This window comes from Argiope bruennichi, chromosome 1 (assembly GCF_947563725.1).
Source record: "Argiope bruennichi chromosome 1, qqArgBrue1.1, whole genome shotgun sequence".
NCBI classification, from domain to species: Eukaryota; Metazoa; Arthropoda; class Arachnida; order Araneae; family Araneidae; genus Argiope; species Argiope bruennichi.
In genome coordinates, this window is record NC_079151.1 from 108732905 (window position 1) to 108757064 (window position 24160).

The 24160-nt window shown below is 29.0% G+C and overlaps 1 long non-coding RNA gene across 1 annotated transcript; it reads right to left on the minus strand.

The window, feature by feature from the left end:
- Positions 1–517: 517 nt before the first annotated feature.
- On the minus strand, positions 518–14060 carry LOC129967690 (uncharacterized). Its single transcript, XR_008784366.1, has 4 exons — positions 14014–14060; positions 4687–4743; positions 2409–2519; positions 518–568 (listed from the first exon to the last, which is right to left on the minus strand). It is a non-coding gene; the product is annotated as an uncharacterized LOC129967690 (long non-coding RNA).
- Positions 14061–24160: the final 10100 nt, after the last annotated feature.

Sequence of the window (24160 nt, forward strand, 5' to 3'; positions counted from 1 at the left end):
AGTGAACCGTTAAGGCGTTCTTTTCCTACACAGTAATGCTACTCCTCATATCTCGCGTATGACCTCTGACAAAATTAAAACTCTTGGATATCTTTCTTGAACCCTCCTTATTTTCCTGACATTAACCCTTTAGACTATCGCATATTTTTAAACCTAGATAATTATTTGTGAAATCGGCAGTTCAGAAGTGGAGAAGCTATGGCAATTGAGTTAAAGAACTCAAAAACTCGTGATTTTTATTTTGAAAAATTAAATTTATAAGCTTATCTTCCGTTTGGAAAAGGTTATTGAATGTGGGGCTGATTATTTTGATGAATAAATTGTATTATTTCCTATACATTTTCATGTTTGTTTCTTTCAACAAAAAAAAGGACAGAACTGCTTTGGCTAGTTGATAAAAGGTTAATGAATGCTTCACTACATTATCCAAATCTGCAACAGAGAAATATTTTCGAAGTGTTGTTATTTTTAACCAAGAGTAGTTAAAGACATTAATTTGATACTATGAATTACTTACTTGATTTAGGCAAGTCTTCACATGTCGACTGAATCTGACCAGCTGAGGAATCTAAATTCGAAATCAAAAATACACATAAAAGTTAAAATGTGTATGTCCACTAATGTGTATTAGATTAACAGCATTTATAACAAACGATATTTTAAAGTTTTTCTTTCTGAAAAAAATTTGTAGATTTAATTAAGTTGCCCGAATTTTTAAGTTAATATTAACATTTTCTTTACTACTTTTCCTATTGTCACTAATCAAGTGTAAACTAACAAGTCAACAAGACAAGTCAATTGTCACTAACAAGTGTAAAAAATCAAGTGTTTAAAAATAATAGAACTGCATGCATCAAAAGGCTATTAATCACTTCCAATCCCACTCATCTAATATCGTTAAACTGATTTATCTGCTTTGTATGTACATCTAAAATATAAAGGAACAAAAAATGTGCAATTAATATTGCGAAATCGTTCTAAATCAAACATGCGATTAGCAAAACAATCTATTTCTTTTTATTTAGTCGCGGGGTCCTCTGACTCTACATTCTAGGTTCAATTTACAGAACTTAACTCTACGGTTTTATTTTGTCTACGAATTCTGAAAATCGTCAACGTATTTATAAAACCTTCACTTGACTGTAAACAAGAATCCAAACGTCATTAGTGCATTTCATAATTTTTGAAAGTCAATGAGAATTTTCAGTACTTAGAATATGTTCTTATTTACTCAGAATAACTTTCAAAAAAATTTAAAAAGGGAATTAATTTTTGCTTTCTCGTATGAGAAGTACAGAGGAAGTATCAAGTAGTATGAGAAGTACAGAGAAAGTATAATTGTCAAAAAAATTTTGAAATTATTTCTGTCTATCTTTCTGTGAATATGACAACTCAAAAATACTTTGATTTAGATGGATAAAATCTGGTATATGGACTTAATACCAAATTTGTAGATTTCTAAATATAAATTTTAGCATCTAAAATATTGATTCTTATCAAGTTTTGGACCAAATCTATCAAAGGATTGATTGTCTTTACTTTTTCATGCATGTTTATTGGAATAATTCATAAATAGAATGACTTAAATCAATGAAATTTTGTATGTTATTTTGTGACTACAACTGTAATTCCGCGTCAAATTTTGGGTTCATTCGGTTGGCAACAAGAAAAAAAACGTTCAAAATACTTATTCGCATGATAGATTCAGTAAAAATGTTAAATTCACACAAAATACGTCATAACTATTTTTCGCTAGTGCCATGCAAAACATTTACAACCTTACCAAAGCCAATTTTTAATTGATTCATTTCAGTAATTTTAATTTTGCAAAGTAATCAAAAATTCTTGCTTTTTAATAATATGATAAGATTTGACAAAACAGGTAGTTTAAATTTTCTAGCATTTTAAATTATAAATCTCATTTATTTCTAATTTATCTGTTTGTTTAATTTACACCTTATTGTTTTATGTACTTATCATCGTCGCCGGCGTCTTGGCATAAGGGTATTGTGTCTTCACCATCACCTGTCCGTCCCGGATTCGGGTCTGGTTTCGGGCATGGATGTTCTTCTGTGTTGTATATGTGAGGTATGGGAATGTGCCCCACTGCAAAAAGGGGTTGTGCAAGCGAATGGGATGCATGAAGTAGCTCAGTCGTACTCTTGGACCTAATTGGCACTACTGAAAAAACAAGAGACGCTCGCTCGTCTTAACACGCTGACAGATAACTATCGGTGGGCTTGTAAAGCGCCGTAAGTCACAACAATAACTTATCTTTGTCTGAATTCAAAACCACAGTATGCCTTAATTGAGAATTAGTTCTATTCAATTTATCTAAAAACGCCTTAATATTTTTTAGAAAACTGTTATAATCAGTGTATCATTTAGAATATAAATATTCTACATACCTATGATGGTCTTAACTTTACACATTACATTGTCTACATTTGGATTTGCAGAACCGTCAGTTCCAAGATTTCCTGAACGTCCAGAACCACCAGTTCCAAAATTTCTCGAAACTGTTCTTCAAAAAACAGAAATTGTGAAAAAAAATACTAAATAACTTTTGAAAAATTTATTCAGAAATTAGTTATTGATAATGGAATAATTTTCTGTCTGCATTTAATTTGCAAAGATAAATCTTTTTTAATTTGATGAAGATTTGCTCATAGAAAGAAATATTTAGCTATTTATACATCTTATTTAATAACCTGGCCAGCTTGAGGGGGGGGGAGGAAAATAAAATTATATCCAATAACTAAAAAGGCATCAAACAAACCTCGTAGCATATTTAGTCAATAATTTTATTTTCTGTTGTAACTTGAGAGAAAAAAAAAGGGGAATTTCACGCATAAATAATTCATTAATTTTTGAAAATAATATAAGAAAAACTAATATTTAAAAAATATGTCACTTTTGTCATCTTTTCTAATATTTCAATATAGATTTTTATTTTTTTTATTTTTCTGACAGAATAGAAACAAATATCATTATGCTGTTTCATGATTATTTCTGATTGAATAAAAAAATTCTAAACTAATTCCTCTTTTCTAAGAAGAACACATAGCAAATAAATTCTGTTACCATCCTTTTCTGATAATAATTTATTGGTTTAATTAAATGTTATCTGTACTTTTTAATTGAAAATGTTTTAAGAAATTTTTAAGGTTTTATATAATTTAACACAATACCTTTTAATTAAATTTTTATAAATCCAACTAAATTCTTTTCCCAAAATTCCCGAATATTTTATGAAAATTTGCCGTCGATATTTGGTACCGGTGATCAAAAGTATTTTATAAAACATTAAAATTTCAAACTTTTTTTATGATACAAATTTTTAAAAATTTAAGCAATTTTTTTATTCTCGAGCTCTATATATTTTTTAAAAGATATGGATTAATAATGTTTGTAGACTTTTGTATCATAGACATGACATTAATAAATAAGAATTAAGGTAGGAGACTATGTTGAAATTATCCGGTTTTTTGCGAAATTATTAAATTTTTTAATTTAATATTCTTAATGTGTGAACAGGTTTTATTTTTTATAAAAAGTTAGAATTTTGTTTCTAAGGGTATTTTGGGAGAAGTTACAACGATTTTTCAATTCCTACTATTAGTTCACACTCTCCCTATATATATTTATATATCTTGTTCAAATTTTCAATCGTTAATAAAATACTTTTTATTCATCCACTCATGTTCAAACACATTTTTTTAACTTGTAGTGGATGAAACTTGATGTTAATACATTTTTTTCAAATATTAACTCATTAGTTATTAAATTTAATTAACTTTTAATTCTTTAAATAGAGTTTTAGCAATTTGTAATGAACATTGAAATCAACAGGCAGTCGATCAATCGGTAAAATGCAAGGATTTCGGTATTTTTCACGTGAAGGTAAAGAATGCGAGTTCAATTCTTGCGAAAGTAGGAACTGACTTTTAAAAAAATTTATATTGCTTATTATATTTGCATTTGCATAAGTTTACATGTTTAAATGCTGTTTTCTCAAATTCTAATCTTTGGTAGAATTTTCTTGCGAAAAACCTCATAAATAAAAATCGAATGCATATTTTTTGTTCAAATTTAGTATAATGTAGTAATTTAGTATTTTTTTTAAATATATTCTATAATTTTTGAATTAGAGTAAAAGTAACTTACTCATTTAGAAATATTTTATAGTGATTTTTAGTGCTTTGCAATGTGAAAAAAAATTGAAAATTTCATGTTATTTATCAGTTTAAAACCTCAGTACTTAAATGATACAAATGCAGTTTATCTTTTAGTTCAAGAGCTAGATAGAATATTTCTTAAACTATCTGTCAAATTTTAAGCAAATCCTTTCACAAACATGTTTTTTTTTTCAATCTTTTTTATGTAACTATTCAAAAATATAACTATTTTTGAACTTTTCAAAAAAAAAAGTTTTTCTGAACATATTCACATACCTTAAGGATGTCTTAAACTGTTTACACATTAGTCACTATTCAACATTTTCGAAAGAATATCAAAGTCATTTTCTAAATAGATTAAGCTTTCTTAAATAAAATTTTAAATTAAAGATAAATGCATTTAAAAACAAATACTTCTCAATGGCAATGCTTATACGCTTCTGTGATAAATCCTTACGTATTCTGTACATTTCCTATTAAAAGAAAAAGATTCCTTGTTCAAACTCACGTGAATTCGTCCTTAGAACAAAAAAGATGAGTAAAATGCCGAGGACCCTCATTCTTCCTAGAAATAAAGAATTGTGCATAGGTATCAACATATTGAACTTTAAAAGGTACTGTTACAAAAATTCACAGTGTGCACATATAAAATCATTAGTGTTGGGGGCTTCTTTCGCTTTCCCTTTAGATCAGTCAAATACTCCTAGCAGCTGTTGAACTAAAAAATGCAATATAACGAAGAAAACTGAGAGAAATTATGTACTATCAATTGATAATCTAAAATTAATTTGAACCTTTGCTATTGACGCAAAGATTATTTACATCAATAAATCAATTAGAAAGTAAGGCAATGATAATTTAAATCTTTCGTAAAAAACCATTCGAGATTAAGAACCACAATATAATTTATACTGCAATTTCCTTAAAAAGAAAAGCTTTAACTGCTTTATTTATGCATCCCAATTCTGTAGGAACCGAAAGGATTATAGGAAGCAAGGAATAATCGGAAATGGTGAGTACAGTACTCACTAGAGAAACCTTAGAAATCTATGAAGCATTTACCTTGCATAAAAAGTTTTAAGGGAAAACGTAAAACAATTACCCGCTCATTTCAATATTGTATTCTAATGTTTTTTATAGATTAATTCAGTCATGTTCAAAAAAACTTCCTTTTTAATCTTTATTAGATGTTATTCGTTCCATACATTGATTGTATATAAGGTAGGTTTTATATTTTACTTGGTTCTAATAGAGCATAACGATTTCCGAGTAAGATTTTTCGTTTTGGGGATTTTCTCCTGAGAAACAATTTTCAATTACTCCTCATATTTCCATTGCTGGGTTATTAGGAACAAATTTTAAACATAGTAAAAGCCTATAATTTTTATATATTTAGAATAATATATTATCTGTGATTGGATGTAAAATCAGAAATTTGATACCTTTCCTTCCTTTTAATAAAGTTTATTTTGTGTTAACTCAATAGTTAATGTTTCTAAACAATAAACAATGTTATCTACTGCATATTACTTTTTACGATTAAAAGTTAATTAATAATAATAATTTGAAACCTTTGACGTCAAGTATATAGGATGAAAACAAGGAAACTCACTTAGGAGAAAAACACGTGAAGCTGATGGAGGAATTTGATATTTTGATTCTGAATGATTTTTACCGAACTATATTTGATTGATTTCAGGAATATTAATTTGATTAAATCTAATTTTATTTTTAAGGTAAATAATCAGCTTGAGAGCCCCAAGAGCGAGATAAAAGCTGTATTTATAGTCCCCACCCTTGAAGCAGATAAGAAAAAAGAATTCTTCGATTTTGCTGATATTGTAAATGAGATGGCTAACGGAATGAGTACTCCACTTGAAGTGAATACAAAATTTTCTATGATTATTAACTACTAACTGCTATACTATTGCTATTAATTACAGTTTTATGTTACTGAATTTAACTGCTATAGAAGTTTTTAATAATTTCAATGTGACTCTCTACGTCTTAGATAATTCCTATTCATATGTTATAATATTAAGTAATTTCTGTTTTTCTAGAAGCTCATTTCCCTATTTTTCAGAGAAATGTGAAGATTCAATGATATAAGTTATTCCAAATTGAAAGTATTAAATAGTCACGAAAGCCTAGATGTTATGAAAGAGAATTTTTTTTATTCGACATCAGTAAAATATCAGTATTTTGAGGTAATTGTAATCAGGTAGTAAAATATCAGCATTTTGAGGTAATTGTAATCAGGTAGTAAAATATCAGTATTTTGAGATAATTGTAATCAGGTATTAAAATATCAGAATTTTGAGGTAATTGTAATCAGGTAGTAAAATATCAGTATTTTGAGATAATTGTAATCAGGTATTAAAATATCAGTATTTTGAGGTAATTGTAATCAGGTAGTAAAATATCAGCATTTTGAGGTAATTGTAATCAGGTAGTAAAATATCAGTATTTTGAGATAATTGTAATCAGGTATTAAAATATCAGAATTTTGAGGTAATTGTAATCAGGTAGTAAAATATCAGTATTTTGAGATAATTGTAATCAGGTATTAAAATATCAGTATTTTGAGGTAATTGTAATCAGGTAGTAAAATAAATTCTAATGCAATATGTATAATTTCTCATCTTTTCAAATGTATTCTCTTTAAATAAATTTGTTACAGTGATCAGAAACCAAAACAACTCTTCCTAATTGCAAAATAGTCTGTTAGATAATTGGGCACACACCGGAATAATTGTGAATATTCCGGTTGCTGCTGTTTGATTAATTGGTGGAATATTCCTGTTGCTGCTGTTTGATTAATTAGTAAATTAAGAAAAAAAAGACATTAATTGATGGACTTTGAAAAACTTAAAAGTGCAGTATCATAAATTATAGTTCTAATATCTGTCTCATATATAATCCTTTTAAATGGTAAAAACGACAACAAAATTCGTATTCATATTATAAATCATACAAATTTATGTAATAACGTCAAACAAAATCCAACGCCTGTGTTTTGCACCCTACGTTAAATACAATATTTAATAAATAAATTTCCATGTAATTTGTCCCTAATGGTTGTTCTTAGCGCTTTAAAATTCAATTTTTTTTTACATAATACTCATTTGCATTCTCAATGGAACTAATTCTTACAAATATAAGAGAAAAAAGTATCGGAAGTAAGAAAATATATCACAGAATAAATTTAATGCCAGGAATATACTTTGCGGTTATTTCAGGCTCAAATGATTGATACTACAGTCCAGTCACATTGCTATTCTCCATAGTTATGAATAATAGCAAAATGTGAAAAAAAATACAAAATAGTAACTTGTGTTGTCTTAAGCTGATGAATCGACTATTCAAAACAAGACACTATGTTTACATAAAGTGGATATGTTATCGGATAAGGAGTGGAAGTTTTTAATACTACTTTTTTTCACTTAAATAACTATCATCTCAGAGGAAAAGATTGAATTAAAAGGTTAAAAGCTATTGAAAAGAACCATATAGTGTGTTAATGATAGTTTAATAAAGTAAAAATAATTTTTTATAAAAAAAAACAGCAATTTGGAAAAATATTTGACATTTTCTTTTTTTTTAATTTCAGAAAATCTTTTGAAATTTGAATTTTGAATTTTGTTTCGTATTATTTAGAGAGACCCACAGTGAAAATTTTAATGAGCATCATTCGTTCTCAAATCTTACTCGTAATGTCAAACAGTCGTTAAGTGATATAAATTTTTCCATTGGAATCCATATAAAATAGAACAATGCGTTCGATTCCGAAAAATATATTCAAACAAATTCATAATAATGTAATTTATTATTTATAATACATGCTTTCTTACAAAAAAATTGCAAATAACAAAAACTTTACAATCATTTGTCTTTGACTATACTTCAAAAATTGATCAAAATGAACCACAGTATTATCATTAAATGAATTTGTAGCGCTCACATCTCTCTTATTAGGATGACACTTTCCAACGTGCGATGCAATAATTTCCCTTGCTTTCAGCATCTCCTTTATTTCACAGGTAGTTGTTGCTCTATTGAGTCTATTACTTCTTTTTCACCTTGCCAAATCTCCTTTGCTGTGACTCAGAACACAACTCCGGAAGTTCTTCATAATTTCTGGCTATGTTCTTCCATCAATTCAACCATATTGTTGCTTCTACTTCTACCTCCAAAATTTTCTTCAGAAATACTATTTCGTCGATTAAAACACTCCACGGGCATTTAATCGAACTCCTCGATCTAGACAACGCTATGAGGCCAAAATTTCTTCCACCTATATAAAAGGGTACTCTACAGAAAAGAAAAAAGCGTTCAACTGATACAGGATAATCCGGCACGTGACGTCACGGCGTCTCTTAGCTAATCGTTCACGTTAAGCGAGTCACTTTTCTACATTTTACGTTATGAGAAATGCTGTTTAAAGAAGGTTTGACTGTAACTGATAAAAATTTTAGATTAATACCTGATTTACTTTCTCAAAAATTCGACTAGGGAAAAAAAGCAGGGTCATCAAATAAAAGGCTAGTAAGTACCTTTTTAACAGAATATTAAAAGTGAAAAAATTCAGTTTTTTAATGTTTTTCTACGATTGTCATAATGGTCGATTTAAAAAAAAAAAAATGTTGGAAATTAAATTTGAAAACAAAAATCTTATTTTGTAGCTATTGCTTCTTGAAACTTAATAGTACTCGAAAAATAAATTCAAATTTGATAATTAAGATAAAATGTTAAATACAAATTTAATTTTCGTCAATTTTGACTGAAAATCCATCTGTTTGAAATCATAGAAAACAATTTCTGAATAGAATTTTTTTTTTTTTTAGTCCTCAAATTCTGACTGATAAAAATGTGCTTACTGGTATTTTTTAACGGCTCTGTTTCTTCAACAAAAGAGAATGTTTTAGAAAGTAATGCAAATGGTATGGTGAAATGTTTACCAAATATTCCTTTCTATATAACAGGTACTTAAATTGAACTCCAAAAGTTGCTTTCAAATTTTAAAAAGTAAATAATAAATATTTTTCCAAATTAGCATTTTTTTTTTAAATTTATTTCTTATTTTATTTAGCTATTATATTTTATAGTTCGTTGTATAGTTCTTTCTAATATCAACAACTTTTAATTAAAACTTTTACTTTTTGAGTTCAACATCTTTTTAAATAAAGTAAAAACCGATGTTATAACTTCAACCCCTTATTCGTAGACACAACCTGGTGCAAAATTAGAACTACTATGCCAATTTTGGTGCCGAGTGCCTATTTTGGATAATTAACTCAAGAATTTAAATCAATAAAATAGTTGTGTTCTTTCTCCAAAAAAAAAAGAAAATTTTGACTAAACGATAATACAGAGTTAAAATAGATATTCATTGAGTCGAAGCAATATTGAAATCTTACATTTGGATTTAGAGCCTTATTTCGAGAAAAAAATTTTAACATTTCAGTAATAGAATAAATAATAATAAAGTAGTCTTGTGTGGAATACTGAATTATACAATTCTGGAAAAGGAAACATTTTTAGAATACAAATTTTCAAAATGAAATAAATTATATATTAAAAATTTGGCAGCTTGAAATTAAAAGGCTAACATTACTTATATCCATAAATTAAAGTTATTTTATAATCGTGGAAAATTTTGGAACCTGGTTTACCACAAACGAGTTGCTATGATTTGGAAGATCCACGTGTATTATGTTTTAATTGCAGAGTAGTCCATTGGTTTGAATGAAAATGGAAATATCCTATAAGAAATCAATCACTCAGAGTTTTTAGTCTAAAACTATAAAATGTAAGAAAATACTGCAATATAAGCAGCGATATGATGCATATCTTGGTGATAACTGTTAAAAGAAGTGAGCAAATTACTTCCGAAAATTTGTTCGAAAGATTTCGGTCTTCAAGAATACCTTAATTTCGAACATCAGAACATTGCAAGTCATGTAAATATAGTTGGAAACTAATTGTTTATATAACCTTGCCCCGTTTAGATGTATTCAACTCAATGCATCTCACTTTCAAGACCAGTTAGTATGATACAAATATTATAGCAAATAGAGTAATTGGCCTATATGTTGCTTTTTGAGAAATGCAAGCTTTCCTGCAATCTTACGTTATCCATTTTGTAAGTCAATTGTGTAATTTTGGACAGAGCTGATCAAAATTCTTTATATTTGAAAAGAAATTCTACCGAACCGGGTTTTTTTCATAGGTACTTAGAAATGTGCAATGGGAATAATTTTTATTTGTTCATCAAACATTACATAAGAATTCGAATATTTTTTTCATTTTAAGTTTGTATTAGTATTTACTTATGAATTAGATGGAAAAAATTTTAGCCGTTGTAAATTTTATTTATCTAAATAAATTAAAATTCATATCATATATTTTAGAGAAAAAAAAATTTGCACATCAAAACATTCAATGAATAAGCCCAGAACCAGGAAAGCATGCTTTCTGATTCTTTGACAATTCCGAGTATTTGATAATCTGCAATATTCAATCATTAAAGATGGATTCATTTTCTTATCTTATGACTTCAGAATAGATGGCACGCTTTCTAACTAAATTTCATTTCGTCATTTCTCTTTTCCCAGCCAAAAGGAACATGATGATGCAAACCAGCAATAGTGTGCTCTTTTCAAAAAAACTCTGGTATATTAGATAGCATATAATTCTTCAAATTCGGTATTTTATTACATAAAAAAGGGCACCAAAGAATACATCTGCAAACAATTGATTTTTACACGCCTATTCCATTTTCTATTAATTATTACACTACCAAGAAAAATTGGGAGATTTGCTATCTACAAAAAGAAATTGAAGGCAGTATTTTGATGCAACGAAACCCGAATTCCTGCGTAGTTAATATGTAAGACCTAATCCATAGCTAACAGTTGAGTCAATGTTTCAGCTAGAAGTATGAATATCAAGTGAATATTTTACTTAATTTGATTCACCTTCATGCCCCAGGATCTATTAATTATTACATTACCAAGAAAAATTGGGAGATTTGCTATTTACAAAAAGAAATTGAAGGCAGTATTTTGACGCAACGAAGCCCGAATTCCTGCGTAGCTAATATATAAAACCTAATCCATAGCTAACAGTTGAGTCAATGTTTCAGCTAGAAGTATGAATACCAAGTGAATATTTTACTTAACTTGGTTGACCTTCATGCCCACAGGATCAAATCTTTTTCCTGATAAATTTACTTTCTTTATCTTTAAGAGAGTAGAAAGATTTCATAAATATATCGAGTAGGATAATATTCTTAAAGCTCTTTTGCTGCAGTTCTCTGACAGATAATAACGCAAAACGAGGATTGGTGCCGAATAGATTTCATTAGATTGGACAGATAGCTTGAATTTTTCCGTCTGTGTAAAATAAAAGTTTCTTGAATTATTTTTCTGTATATGACTGTATTTTTTAAATATTTCCTCAATCTTGTCTTAAATTTCTTTATAAAGTATATAATTGGCTAAATAATGTATAACAAATATATTATGTAATTTAGATATTTTCTGTATCCTCTAGAATTAAAGATGGATATCCATTGTTCATAGAAAAATCAGAGACAAGCACAACATCAAATCTTTCAGACCAATAAGCTTTATTCGCCATACTTGGCATACTACTACAAAAAAAAATGTCTACTGAGTCAGTTAAGAATTATTGATTGAAAAGTGTGTAACTTTCACTACGCTATGTGGAACTGGTTATAGGTGGTGTTTATTTTGCGATATCCGTTTAGAAATAGGTCAAATTTATCCGTTGAGCGACTAACTTGGGCTGTACGTCGCAAACGTGCAACGAGTAAGGGAGGGTGTCGTATCTTCCATTGATTTGGTGTTAATTTTTTTATTAAATTCATTTATATTAGTAAGTGCCGACGTCCTGGCATTGGGGTAGCGCGTCTTTCTCGTGATCTGGGCGTCCTGCGTTCGAATCCCGGTTCGGGCATGGTTGTTCTTCATCTGTTCTGTCTGTGAGATGTGTGCATGTGGCCCCCTGTAAAAAGGGGTTCTGCAAGCGAATGTGATGCGTGAGTAGCTAAGACGTACTCTTGGCACTAGTTGGCGCTACTGAAACAAGAGACGCTCCCTTGGCTTAAAATAGCTGATTTTGTTAGAAAGCTTGTCCATGGCAAGTGCCATTATAAACAACAACAATAATAATAAGTTCGCTGTTTTTTTTACATTTTGATCGATTTGTTTTTTAAATATTATTTTCCGGTCAATAGTACAACATAATACTATACATCTTCAGTTAATGTTAACCAAAAGTGTTATTCTTAAGACTTATTATGAATGCAAATATAAATGTGAAAAATGGCTTTTAACCATATCAGAAAATACAATAATTATTTTTGATTAAAACTCTTTATATATAAAATCAAGTTATTTATAATATTCCATAGTTTTTGAAAGATTTTTTTGTGTGTGTTAAAGGGAATTTATTATTCTACTACAGAAGGAATGTGGAAAAATTATGCTCAACTTTATAGTTTGAAAAAGTTTGTCATTATTTTCAGCATTCATTTCTGTCAGAAAGCAAGCAGAACTCAGATACTGCTTCTCAGCAGTTTTGTTGGCAATCCCCGATGGATACACATTTTTTATTGACACATTCATAAGCCAAATACTTTTCTGAAGTAGTAGAAGTTAATATCATTTGCTGCTTACATATGAGCCGCTCAGAAGCCAATGCGGTTAAGTCCAAAACACAGAAATTGAGAAAATTAATGTTTTTTGATACATTAGTTTTTAAAATTCTTGGTTTATTAATTTAAATAGAAAAGTGTATAAAGTCTTTTTTCGAGGTGTAAACTCTGCAAAAAAACAAGATATGTACAGGATGTGTAAATAAAAACGTAAGTATTTATTGAAATAATGACAGCATCTTAAAAATTTTAGGACTTATACCTTTTGGCAGCTGAAAAAAATAAGAAATTTATGTAAAAATAATAAAATAACATTTATTGTCATAAGTTTTATGTTTATTCGTTTATTATTATTATGTTTATTTTACAGTTATTAAAGAAAATTTATTTTATGTTTTTGATAACACAATAATTTTCGCAAACACTTCAACGTAATATTTTTGTGTTTTGACGCACGTGCATAAAACTCAAACAATTCTAATTAGAAGTAACGGTTACAGTTACTATGGATTTCTTGTTTTTCAGTGTTACCAACAAATATCGAAAGAAGAAGAATTAAATTTTTATTTCAAAGTTTATGTTAAAAAAATATTGATAAAAGGTGGACTTATTCACAATGGCTTCTGAAATTATTATACAATATATTCAGAAGCTATTAAAAAAAGGGCTGTCTAACCTAGAAAAAGTAACCAACAAGTAAATCCTTTAATAACTAAGAAGATTATTATTTCATCAAAATTTCCAAAAATCAGAAAATATCAAAAAATGGACTTAACCGCATTGGCTTCTGAGCGGCTCATATATAAATTTATGTTTTATGAATATTTTTGTAATAACTAAGCATCCCTAAGGTGACTGTTCCCAAATAATCTAAAGATTAAGTCACTTAGAAGCAAAATACTACACAATTTCATGTAGTCAATAATAGTCTGAAGTAAGCTTAAAACTTGGAAATATTTTTATTTGTCATTCCTTCAAAAGTAAACTTGCATTTCCACAAAGGAAGAAAAAGTAAGACAATTTACTTCGGACTGAAAAAAACGCATTTCCCTACCCATCATTCAATGATTTTTCAGATTTTATGCTCTTATTAGCATTATTTAATATATTTTTTTTAAAAATTAAATCACAATGAAAATAATATAGGTCACTTACTTTAGTTATTCAAACCTTTGTGTGTAGCAGGCTGAGGCCAGTATTTTGCTTGAAGAGAAATAAAAATTTATCACTGAATGTAAATCGAATGCCTCTTGGATCTAAATATATTCACAGCTGTGTCTTTTTTTTCTAGTGACGATCTCAAAAGATTATTTCACACATTTTCCTACTTAAAGGCAAAAGCTTTGAAAGTTTTCTGATTGAGATTATTTTTCATGCTTTTCAAAAAAGAATCCTATGTGCTAAGGCATTACATAAGTACTTAAAATACGGAATATTACCTGAATAGCATTTTCTATGCGCCAGTGATTGATGATATCAAATAAAATGTGTGTAACGGTTTATAGCTGTATGCATAAATAGATAAGCATTCAGCATATCTCATTATGCATTCAGCATACATCTTATACATTCAGCATACATCTTAATACGTTATCCTCGTCTATAATCGAATATAGAAACAATTTATGAATTTTTAAATTTAAAACAGCCGTTATAAGAATATGCAAGATTCAACAAGAGCAATGATCAGTAAATTGACTGAAAAGATTGGGCTTCACAGAACGCAAGGCTTCAAAAGAATAAAATTTGAAATGTATTTAAAAATAAAATCTAGATGTTCTGATTGACCCTATTCTACTTTCTCAAAATATGTTCGAATCATTTTCCATTTGAAAGATTCGACTGCATTTGATTTAATTTATTTAGTTTGATTTTATTTACTGCTCCCAAAACCATGTTTGGTTATAGCGTATCAATAATGCGGTTTGTAATAAAGTTGTATTTCAAAAGATTGTCACATATAAGGGCTTTTCAACTTGTACAGTTTGCAAAATAACTTGGCCATTGGGAAAAAAAATGCATATTTCAAACATGCTAAAATTAACATTCAGCTCAGGTAGTAAAACGCTATTCTTAAAAAATAAAAATATTTGGAATAGGTAAAAGCTATTTTCTTAAAAAATAAAAAAGTTATAGAGTAGTTAAAAGATATTGAAGCGATATGAGATGCACAAGGATAGAACCTGGGACCTTGTGGTTCGCAGTCCAGTAACTAAACCATTTTACCCAAACGATAGTTCGAGTAGAAGAATTGCTAACTGGCTTATATGCTATTCACCACGGTACTCTCCCTCCAGTGAGCCGGAGGTGAGACGAACGATATGGATGTTGAGTGTTGATGCATTAAATTATTATTAGCTGTTGTTTAAAGGGGCCGGTACGCAGTTGAATAGCGCCAAGCGTTATGGCGAGATTGTGTGGGTGCGGATGCGCCAAGTGTGTCTGCCGACTTTGGGTTGCTACGTCGAGTGAGTCTGACGACTTTGGTTGCGGGTAGATGGCGCCACAAGAGCTGTACGAAGGTTGAAGGTTCATTGTCCGAGGTCACCAATGAAGCGATATGACCTGGGATGGAGGATAGAACCTGGGACCTTGTGGTTCGCAGTTCAGTAACTAAACCATTTTACCCAAACGATCGTTCAGGTAGAAGAGTTGTTAACTGGCTTATATGCTATTCACCACACTATTTTCTTAAAAAAAATAACAAGATGAAACTGGAAAACAATCGAGAACTGATAATGGCCATTGTAATGAAATTCATTGAAAAGCGAGGTGTAACAATAAAAAAATGCAATAGCTGCGTGTGGCCAATTCTTAATCGAATAAGAACTGTATCCGATTTTCTGTTTGGCAAACTATGCTAGAAGTCAATTTGATACTTAATTTGTAGTTTATTTGCATATTTGATATCCAACTGAGTTTTCTCTTTTAAAACCTGGTTTTAACATATTTTTTTTGTTACCATTGACATAGAGAGGAAACGTTAAGCGATTAACGTTCAGATGTCACCAAATTTCCATCCATTTCAAAAAGAAGTATTCTAACTTGAGATGGAAGCGAGAAGAAGGATAACAGAGAATCTCATACTAGTAACATGATCGTGCAATCCAGTTATACTGAAAAATCAATGGATATTTGATAGAATGGATGTTTTCAGTGACGTCTGGAACAATGAATTTGAATTAATAATTATCACAAAATGGAAATTCATGCATAAAAAATTGCATTGATTTCTGCAGTATTGTGATAGGTGAAGTTGAAATGAGAGGAGGAAAGTTGTTTTAACAAATATAAACAAAGGAGTAAGAAAAGTTATTTAGAACTTTTTGTGAAAATTGGAATGAAATCTTGTCAGACTTCACTAAGATACACATAAGTTGCTGATTAAAACCCAAGGGTTTCGAAAGATTTTTAAAACATTCTTTGAATAGATTTAGGTATTTTTATTAGGGATGAAATGTTTTGAATGGATTTAGATATAGAGTGAGATTGTGTTTTAAATTAAGTATAACGAGTGTATTGTCTTTGCTTAAGCGATTAAGAATGTCTGTAGTTGTAGTAAAAAGTGGAAACACGATAAATGCTCTGAAAATTTGTGAGTGAAGTACAAATTGAATTCTGCTTGTAATAGAAAGCTGTGAGGGAACAAACGTAGTTTAAAAGTTATCTTGAAAGGTCAATATTTTGTATCTAAGACTGAGCACTCGTGATACTCAAACATTTCCAACTAATGAAATTTGAAATTGAAGAGTCTCAAACAGGAGAGGTGAATAAAATTCACATTTTTAAAACGCTCTGCCTTATGGAGATGTACTCTATGTACCCACAGTTCAACTTTGAGAATATGATTGTTCTGTAAAGGCAGTATATTTATGCTATAAATACTTAAAATAAATTTGAAAAAGTTTAAGTTTTCAATATGTTTGAAAACTTTTCAAGTTTTTCGCATAACATTGCTTTACATGAGGTTAGAAACAGAGCTTTCCCTCGAATATAATTCTAAAAAATTTAGCAACATCTACAACAGTTATGAGTTAACTGTCAAATTTAATTTCAGATTTTAAATGGGGGGGGGGGGGCAATGTTTAAAGTGTAAATGTACACATGTTGTTTTGGCTATAGATAAATGAACACATTAAAAGTAGATGATGGTTAAATTTTATTTATGACTATCTGAAAATTTCCATTCTTTAAAAACAATGTTATTATTTAAATAAAAAGTTTAACAGAAGGTGGAAATTATTATAAAATACCATTGATCTGAAAAATACAGTCCTGAGTCACGATTTTCTCTTGAGTAAAATAGTCTGTAAACTTATTTCAAATTTTAGCTTTAAGATTTCTCAGAGATTATAGTCACAAAGATCACGAAGAATTTCAAATTAACAAGTATGTTGGTAAATTTTTTTCAATAATAAAAACGTTTATCTAGCTTAACTTAAACGTTTATCTCAACGTTGTCTTTTTCTACTGATAAATAAACAAACTTTGGTTTCGGGGTACATTCTGTAACCTCCATTCTCTCTTCAGAAAAATGAAAGGAATTTTTGGATCTTAGTGGATAGAATTTCTTTTTTTATTACCAGTGGCAGAAGAATATCGAAAAGCTAGATAAGCTTCTTGCTTTTATTTGCGTTTCACATCATAGGAAATGCATTCAAAAGATTATGTCCAGAAACAGAGTATTTGGTGTAGAATTGACTGCCTTTGTAATTTGTCTGTTTAATCCCAAATTTTTGGTATTTGAAGTATCTGATTGAGTCTGGAATGTATAATCTGAATTTATGTCACAATTCAGATTATGCATTCTGACTAAAGTAAATTTTACTTTTTGAATAAATAAGTAAAATTACCAGTAATATTTCACTTATTGTACAAATTTCATACGGTTCAACCCATTCATTTCGATATAAATTTAAATTTAGATAACAGTCCTAAAATAATAACTTTGCATCATTTTTTCTCGAATTTATTACTATATCTGTTGCATTATGGTTATTTCTGAAAAATAAAGTAAATGTACCTTACATTGCTTCATTTTTAATGTTCCATTTTTTTTAAGTCATGAATTCTAAAATTTATGTTAACAAGATTTCTATTGCAAATTATTATTGTTTTGTTCCAGTATTTCTATTTAGAAAGCGAATATGAATGGAAGTAATTTTTATTTGAAAACGATTTAAACTAGAAAATCATAATTTTTCTTCCTTAGATAAAGTTCTGCATTTTTTACAAGTTTGCATCAAAAAATTAAAATTATTCAAAAAAAATTACAGAAACGGATTTACACCAGAATGCTAAAATTTTGTAAATAAATATAGAAATTAATCTACAATATAAAACTAAAATTATACAAATAAATACAGAAACAAATCTACTACAGAAAATTAAAATTATGCAAATACATTTTTATAATCGATTAGAAATATGCTAATTCTTCCACCACTTGTATAAAATATTTCTGCTCCCAAAAATCCAGTATTCGTGATGATTTAGGAAGGCCATAAAAACTACAAAATAAATAAGAAAAACAATTATTAATTCATTTTTTATCATTTTATTTACATAAGAGTTATTATGTATGTATTAAGTGTATCTCTGTATAAATTACATTTACTACTACGTTCAAAAAGTTCCTAAACTTTTTATATATTTTTCCAAATATAAATATATTATGTTATTTCTCTCAAAAATGGCACAGAATATCGTGAAACAAACTAGTCATAAAAGGTTCCATCGAGTTCCATTACGTACAACGCATGCGCTTAGTTCATGATTTCGGACATTCAACGAGTTTCATCGCAAGGGAGATCAAATTCCTCATGCTTCATTAAGATGCCTGCTCGCAAGTCCCTTCTGTTATCAAACTTCATCTCAAAACACCAATTTCTGTTACTTCAATAAATAGCTTATTCCATCTGTTCTACTCCATGCTCGGAACAATTCTCTAGTTCAAAAGAAATGTAGCGACGAAGATGCAGGAGGATATGGCAAAAAGACGTTTTTCATTTTTGAATGAATTGTAAGAAAAACTCGTAGTTCAAAGAGAACAACAAATAAATAAGTTATATTCCTATTCTGTCTTCCGTAATAAATATTCTCGAGAATTTTGTAAACATAGCAAAAATATGAGGCTCTAAACGTTTTTCTAGCCTGTAATTCTGTAAATTTCATTTTAAAAAGTTTAAAGTCAGTCTTTTTCATGTAAAGCGATCTAATATGGTAGCTTTCTGACAAAATTATCAATGAACTATATATATATATATATATATATATATATATATATATATATATATATATATTCATATAGAAATCAATCTAATTAACAAATATATTCTTTACAAGCAAACAACGAACTTTTTGCTACTCCTTGCTTTTTATCATTTTACCAATTTAGCCATACTGTTTTTAATATACTTGCTAACCCAATTAGCCTTTCGTCTCATAATTTGCTTAGACCCAATAATGCTAGTTTATCAGCGTATGCTTAGCAATACTAATTATACCACGTGACCTTTTATTAGCTCTTTCACCAAATAAACAAACAGAAAGCATTGTAGTGGCCAAAAAATTTGACATTGAGATTTCGATTAATATCCACATTTCAGACCTCGCTAATCTCGTAAAAAAATACTTTTGAATTGTGAATACTATAACTAGTAGATGAAATAAAACAAATAAAATTGGGTATGTAGTCTTTATAAATATATAATATATTTCTGATAAATTTGGTTGAAGTCTATCTATAGGAAGTCTATTTGTCTGTTTATTCGCGTGCTAAGACAAAAAAAAAAAAAAAAAAAAAAAAAAACTCAAAATTGTATACGTGTAGATAGATGACGTTTGCCACATGATCAGTCACTAGAAGTTTCGATATATGAAAGCCGGGATAGCCTGGTTGGTAGGGCGTTGGATTTTGGATTCGGGTCTCTTGGGTTACGAGTTCGAACCCCGCCGGTCAAAGATTCTCCGTGTGTGTGGTGGCTGACGCACGTATAAATCTGTCGTGGTCACAAATTCCTCCATGTCGAGAATAATACCACTGGGGGTACTGGATCAGGAGTGATCGTTCTCTGATTCAGATCTAAATTACGATCTGTGAATAAAATGCATGAATAAAGTCCGCCCTGTAAGAAGGGTCGTGACATGTGTGTAGCTAAGTCATAATCTTGGCACTAGATGGCGCTACTGAAGAAAAAGAGATACACCCTTGGCTTTAAATCATTGACTTCTAAAGTAAGTGGGCTTCTCTATAACAAGTGCCATTAGAAACAATAATTTTGATAGATTTAGAATCTAATCTATCAACTTATGGAATATATGTCTTTCCATTTGCTTGCAAATGCGGTGACTCAAAAACACGATATGATAAATGTAGTTTTATTAGCGATAATGGCAATAAAATAGTTGCAAAGGTATATTCAACTTCGAGCCATATTTCTCTAATTATTCTTCTTGTGGCTGAAAATAAAAATTATACAAAATATGAATCAGCAAAGACTTTGATAAACTGAAGACTATTATCATTATCTTAAGTACTTTCTAGTGCAGTAAGTGCAAGGAACACAAGTATTGCAATTGTCCGAATTTCGGCCTCAAAATTTTGGTAAATTGCTACATTCAAGATTTCTTGGTGCTTCTAGTTTTTCTTGTTTTTTTTTTTTTTTAATTATGTGTGAGTGTCTTTGTATATGCATATGAACAGTATGGCTTAGAGCTCACGAACTTTGCATTTGGTGTCCTTATCACATTATAATTTCGATCAAAATTTGAACAAAAGCTTGATTACCTGCTTGTCCTTATGCATGTGAGCATTAGATCTAATTGACTAAACATAATTTACACATTTGTATCGAATTTTTGTATTAAATCGTCAACGGTATGATGATAATTGTTCTGTCTCATCATGCCAATAGGAGAGCGATAATTTAAAAAAGCTACACGCTGAGTAGTGACCAAAGCTGCCCATCTGTGTTTAATTTTGGCTTACATCTGGTAAAGTGTAAACTATCCATCTGTTTGTCTGTATGCGAATATGAGAACACTATAACTCAAAAACACAATAAACAAAATGACTGAAATTTAACCCGTTTATTAACTAAATTTTGGTTTGAATAATTGAATTGCATACATATATCAAATTTTGTATTCAATTTATTGATGGAATATGTCTGAAATGCATAAAGAAATGTATTGTACATTGGGACAAGGTGCACTCCCATTTAATAATTTACAACTGCTGTTTATGTTTCATTTAAAAATAAGAATTTTAACAATAAAGTGTGTGTGTGTGTGTGTGTGTGTGTGTGTGTGTGTGTGTGTGTGTGTGTGTGTGTGTGTGTGTGTGTGTGTGTGTGTGTGTGTGTGTGTGTGTGTGTGTGTGTGTGTGTGTGTGTGTGTGTGTGTAAAGGTAGGGCTAGTTCTATGGCAAACAGTATACAGCGTTAACACTACTTTTTCCATAAAGGCACTTTGTTGTACACTAGGATAAATAACAAGTTGTATTTCAAGATGTACAACATGTTATTTACAGCAGAGTTTGCATGAAATGTTATATTTGGTTTTAAAACGCATCATTTTATCCTATTTAATATGAGTATTTTTTTTATTTTTTTTGTAATTTCTTAAATAATTTTGTTTAAGAAAGAAAAAAATTAATATATTCTTTTATGTTGTTAAACATATCAAAATATGAATAATAATAAAACTGTTGTTTCTTTATCAATAAAATTTTAAAATAAGCATTTCCCTTTTAAAGAAAGTTTTTATTTCTTTTTGTCCCAAATTAAAACTTATTATCGTATATTATAATGGAAGGTATAATGTACAATATAGAAGGCATAAGTGTAAAAGGGAATGGAAATATCTCCTTTACTCTTTAAAAAATGCAATTATTCCAACTATCCGAATAGAAAAAACTACAATTGCATGCTGATATGTTTTCCCTTCCCTACCCACTATGCTTCTAAGCTAAACTGAAAATTCGCTATCTTGTCTTAAGTCTACGAAAACGAAAAATGAAAGGACAGCATTTGCGTTTTAAATTTGTTAATTAGTCTTTTGTTTAGAAGCAAAAATTGCGATTGTTGTTTTATTTTGGTCGGCAATAATTATTAAACGAAATCGAGATTGCAAATACTGTAGTCATCATTATCCAATTACAACTGTGGGAAACTCAAACGAAAATAATTTGATTAAGTAATTTTTGACTTACCTGTTGTGGTGCTTGCTGTCTATGTCTCTGAAAAAAATATAAATATATTAGTGAAAAGATTAGAAATATTCTTGAATATAATAAAAATATTAAAAAAGGAAATTTAACTTTGAATATAACAAATGCTCATTTTTGTACAAAAGACATTTAATAAATTCAATTATTTAAATGATTGTGCCGCTTATAGCTTGACTACATAAAAATCTCTAATACTGTAATCGAATAATACACTACTACTTTCACTTATTCTCAGATAAATAAATTTTCAGTTTGAGTCAGGAGGCGTTATTTCACAAAATAATGATGAAGGCAAAGAAAAACTCGATTATCCGTTGAATTCGCTGGCATAACAGTCGTGGATAATTCGCAAAATTAAGCAGGCCTTATGAATAATAAATCACAAACTTCGAATAAAAATGAATTAATACATTCAAAATGATAAGCGGACTAACTAAGCAAAAACAAAACGACTTTATTTAATAAGCGTGTCATTAACCTCTTGACATTTATAATGAAATAAAGTATTTTTCTATTAAATTTTGGTATTTCCAGACTTATCAAAAATAGAGTACAGTGTAAGTTGTGTTGAAAATTTGAAAAAGTTTTTTTTTCTAAAAATGACTCAAAATGGAGAACAAAAATTAGCTCAGAAAGCTTTACAAAACACGCAAAATTACAAACAAATAATGAGTAAATAATAAGGTTTTATAAAAGTGTTTTACTTTGCTACATGAAAAAAAAAATCGTGCAACTTAACAAATAAAATATAAAGTAAACAAATAAAGCATGGCCAGTAATAACATGTCTGTTAAAATTCATATCTCACTAAATAATTGTCCAGCACTTCTGCTTTGAAATCTTTAGAAGATTCAATCAAAAGTTGAGGAATAATTTTAAATTCACAAATCGACAATTTCATCAATTTTAGAGCCAGTAGCAATTTTAAAAAACACTAGTTAAAGCATCGTATATGAATTTAGAAAATCACTAATATCAGCAAAGATTTTCTTAACCTCTTAACGGTTTTACTCGAGTGCCATACGTGCATCGATTTATCGAATTTTGATAGTTGTAAGCAAAAAATAAACCATTCATAACGATTATAATTCAATATTAAAATTACTTAGAATACATAGATAAGTCTTCAATGGATTTCCATTTGAATCAAAATATGAAAATATTCCCAAAATAGAACATATTATCTTATTAGATAATAAAGAAAATAAAACAGTTAAGTGATTAACAGAGCAAAAAAAAAATCTACCCATTGAACAAAATTGATACACTTACTCGTTGCATCATCGGCTGCTTTACACCCTTCCGTTATGGAATGGCCAAATTGTTCTGCAAAAATCCAAAACAAAAGTTAGATGAAAGAAATATTCTCAGATGATATCAAAAAGTAACAGTATACATGATATTATGGTGGAATGAAGAGTTCACAGCATCCGTGTCCTGTTTAAATACTTAAAAATGCCTTATAACTATTCAATTACTCAGTCTCACAAAAATGGTAAAATAAAGCTTTCAACTTTATGCAGCAAAAAATAAGGTGAAAAAAGGATTTTACATCAGTTACTTTAAGTATCCAGAAATATTCGAAGGCATCATGTTGAATTATTTAAAATTAATGAATTATAAAAATTATTCTAAATTACGTATTTTCTGGTTAAAACAATTGTCTGATCAAGACAAAATAATCCAAAATATAAAATTGTTGTTATTAAGAGAAACTCTTGGTATAAGAATTGTGAGAACATGAAGATCATAATTTCGTCATGGTTTGTAACACAATTTTATTGCTACTAGCGATGATCCTTTTATTGCTATTGCTACCAGCTGGTTCACCAGGATATTATTTGTGTTATTTCCCATTAAATCTCTTATGCATAACCTTATTTTCGTATTTACTCCAAGGAAATGATTTTAAGCATGAAACTGTGACAGAGATTGAAGCCATATTATTTTTATAGCATTTTATCTGTTTTATCATTGTATGTATGAAAGACCCTAACAGAGTAAAATCCCAAGATATTATTGCACAATTACAACTGTAACTTTAAGGATAATCTATCCTCTAACTTTCAC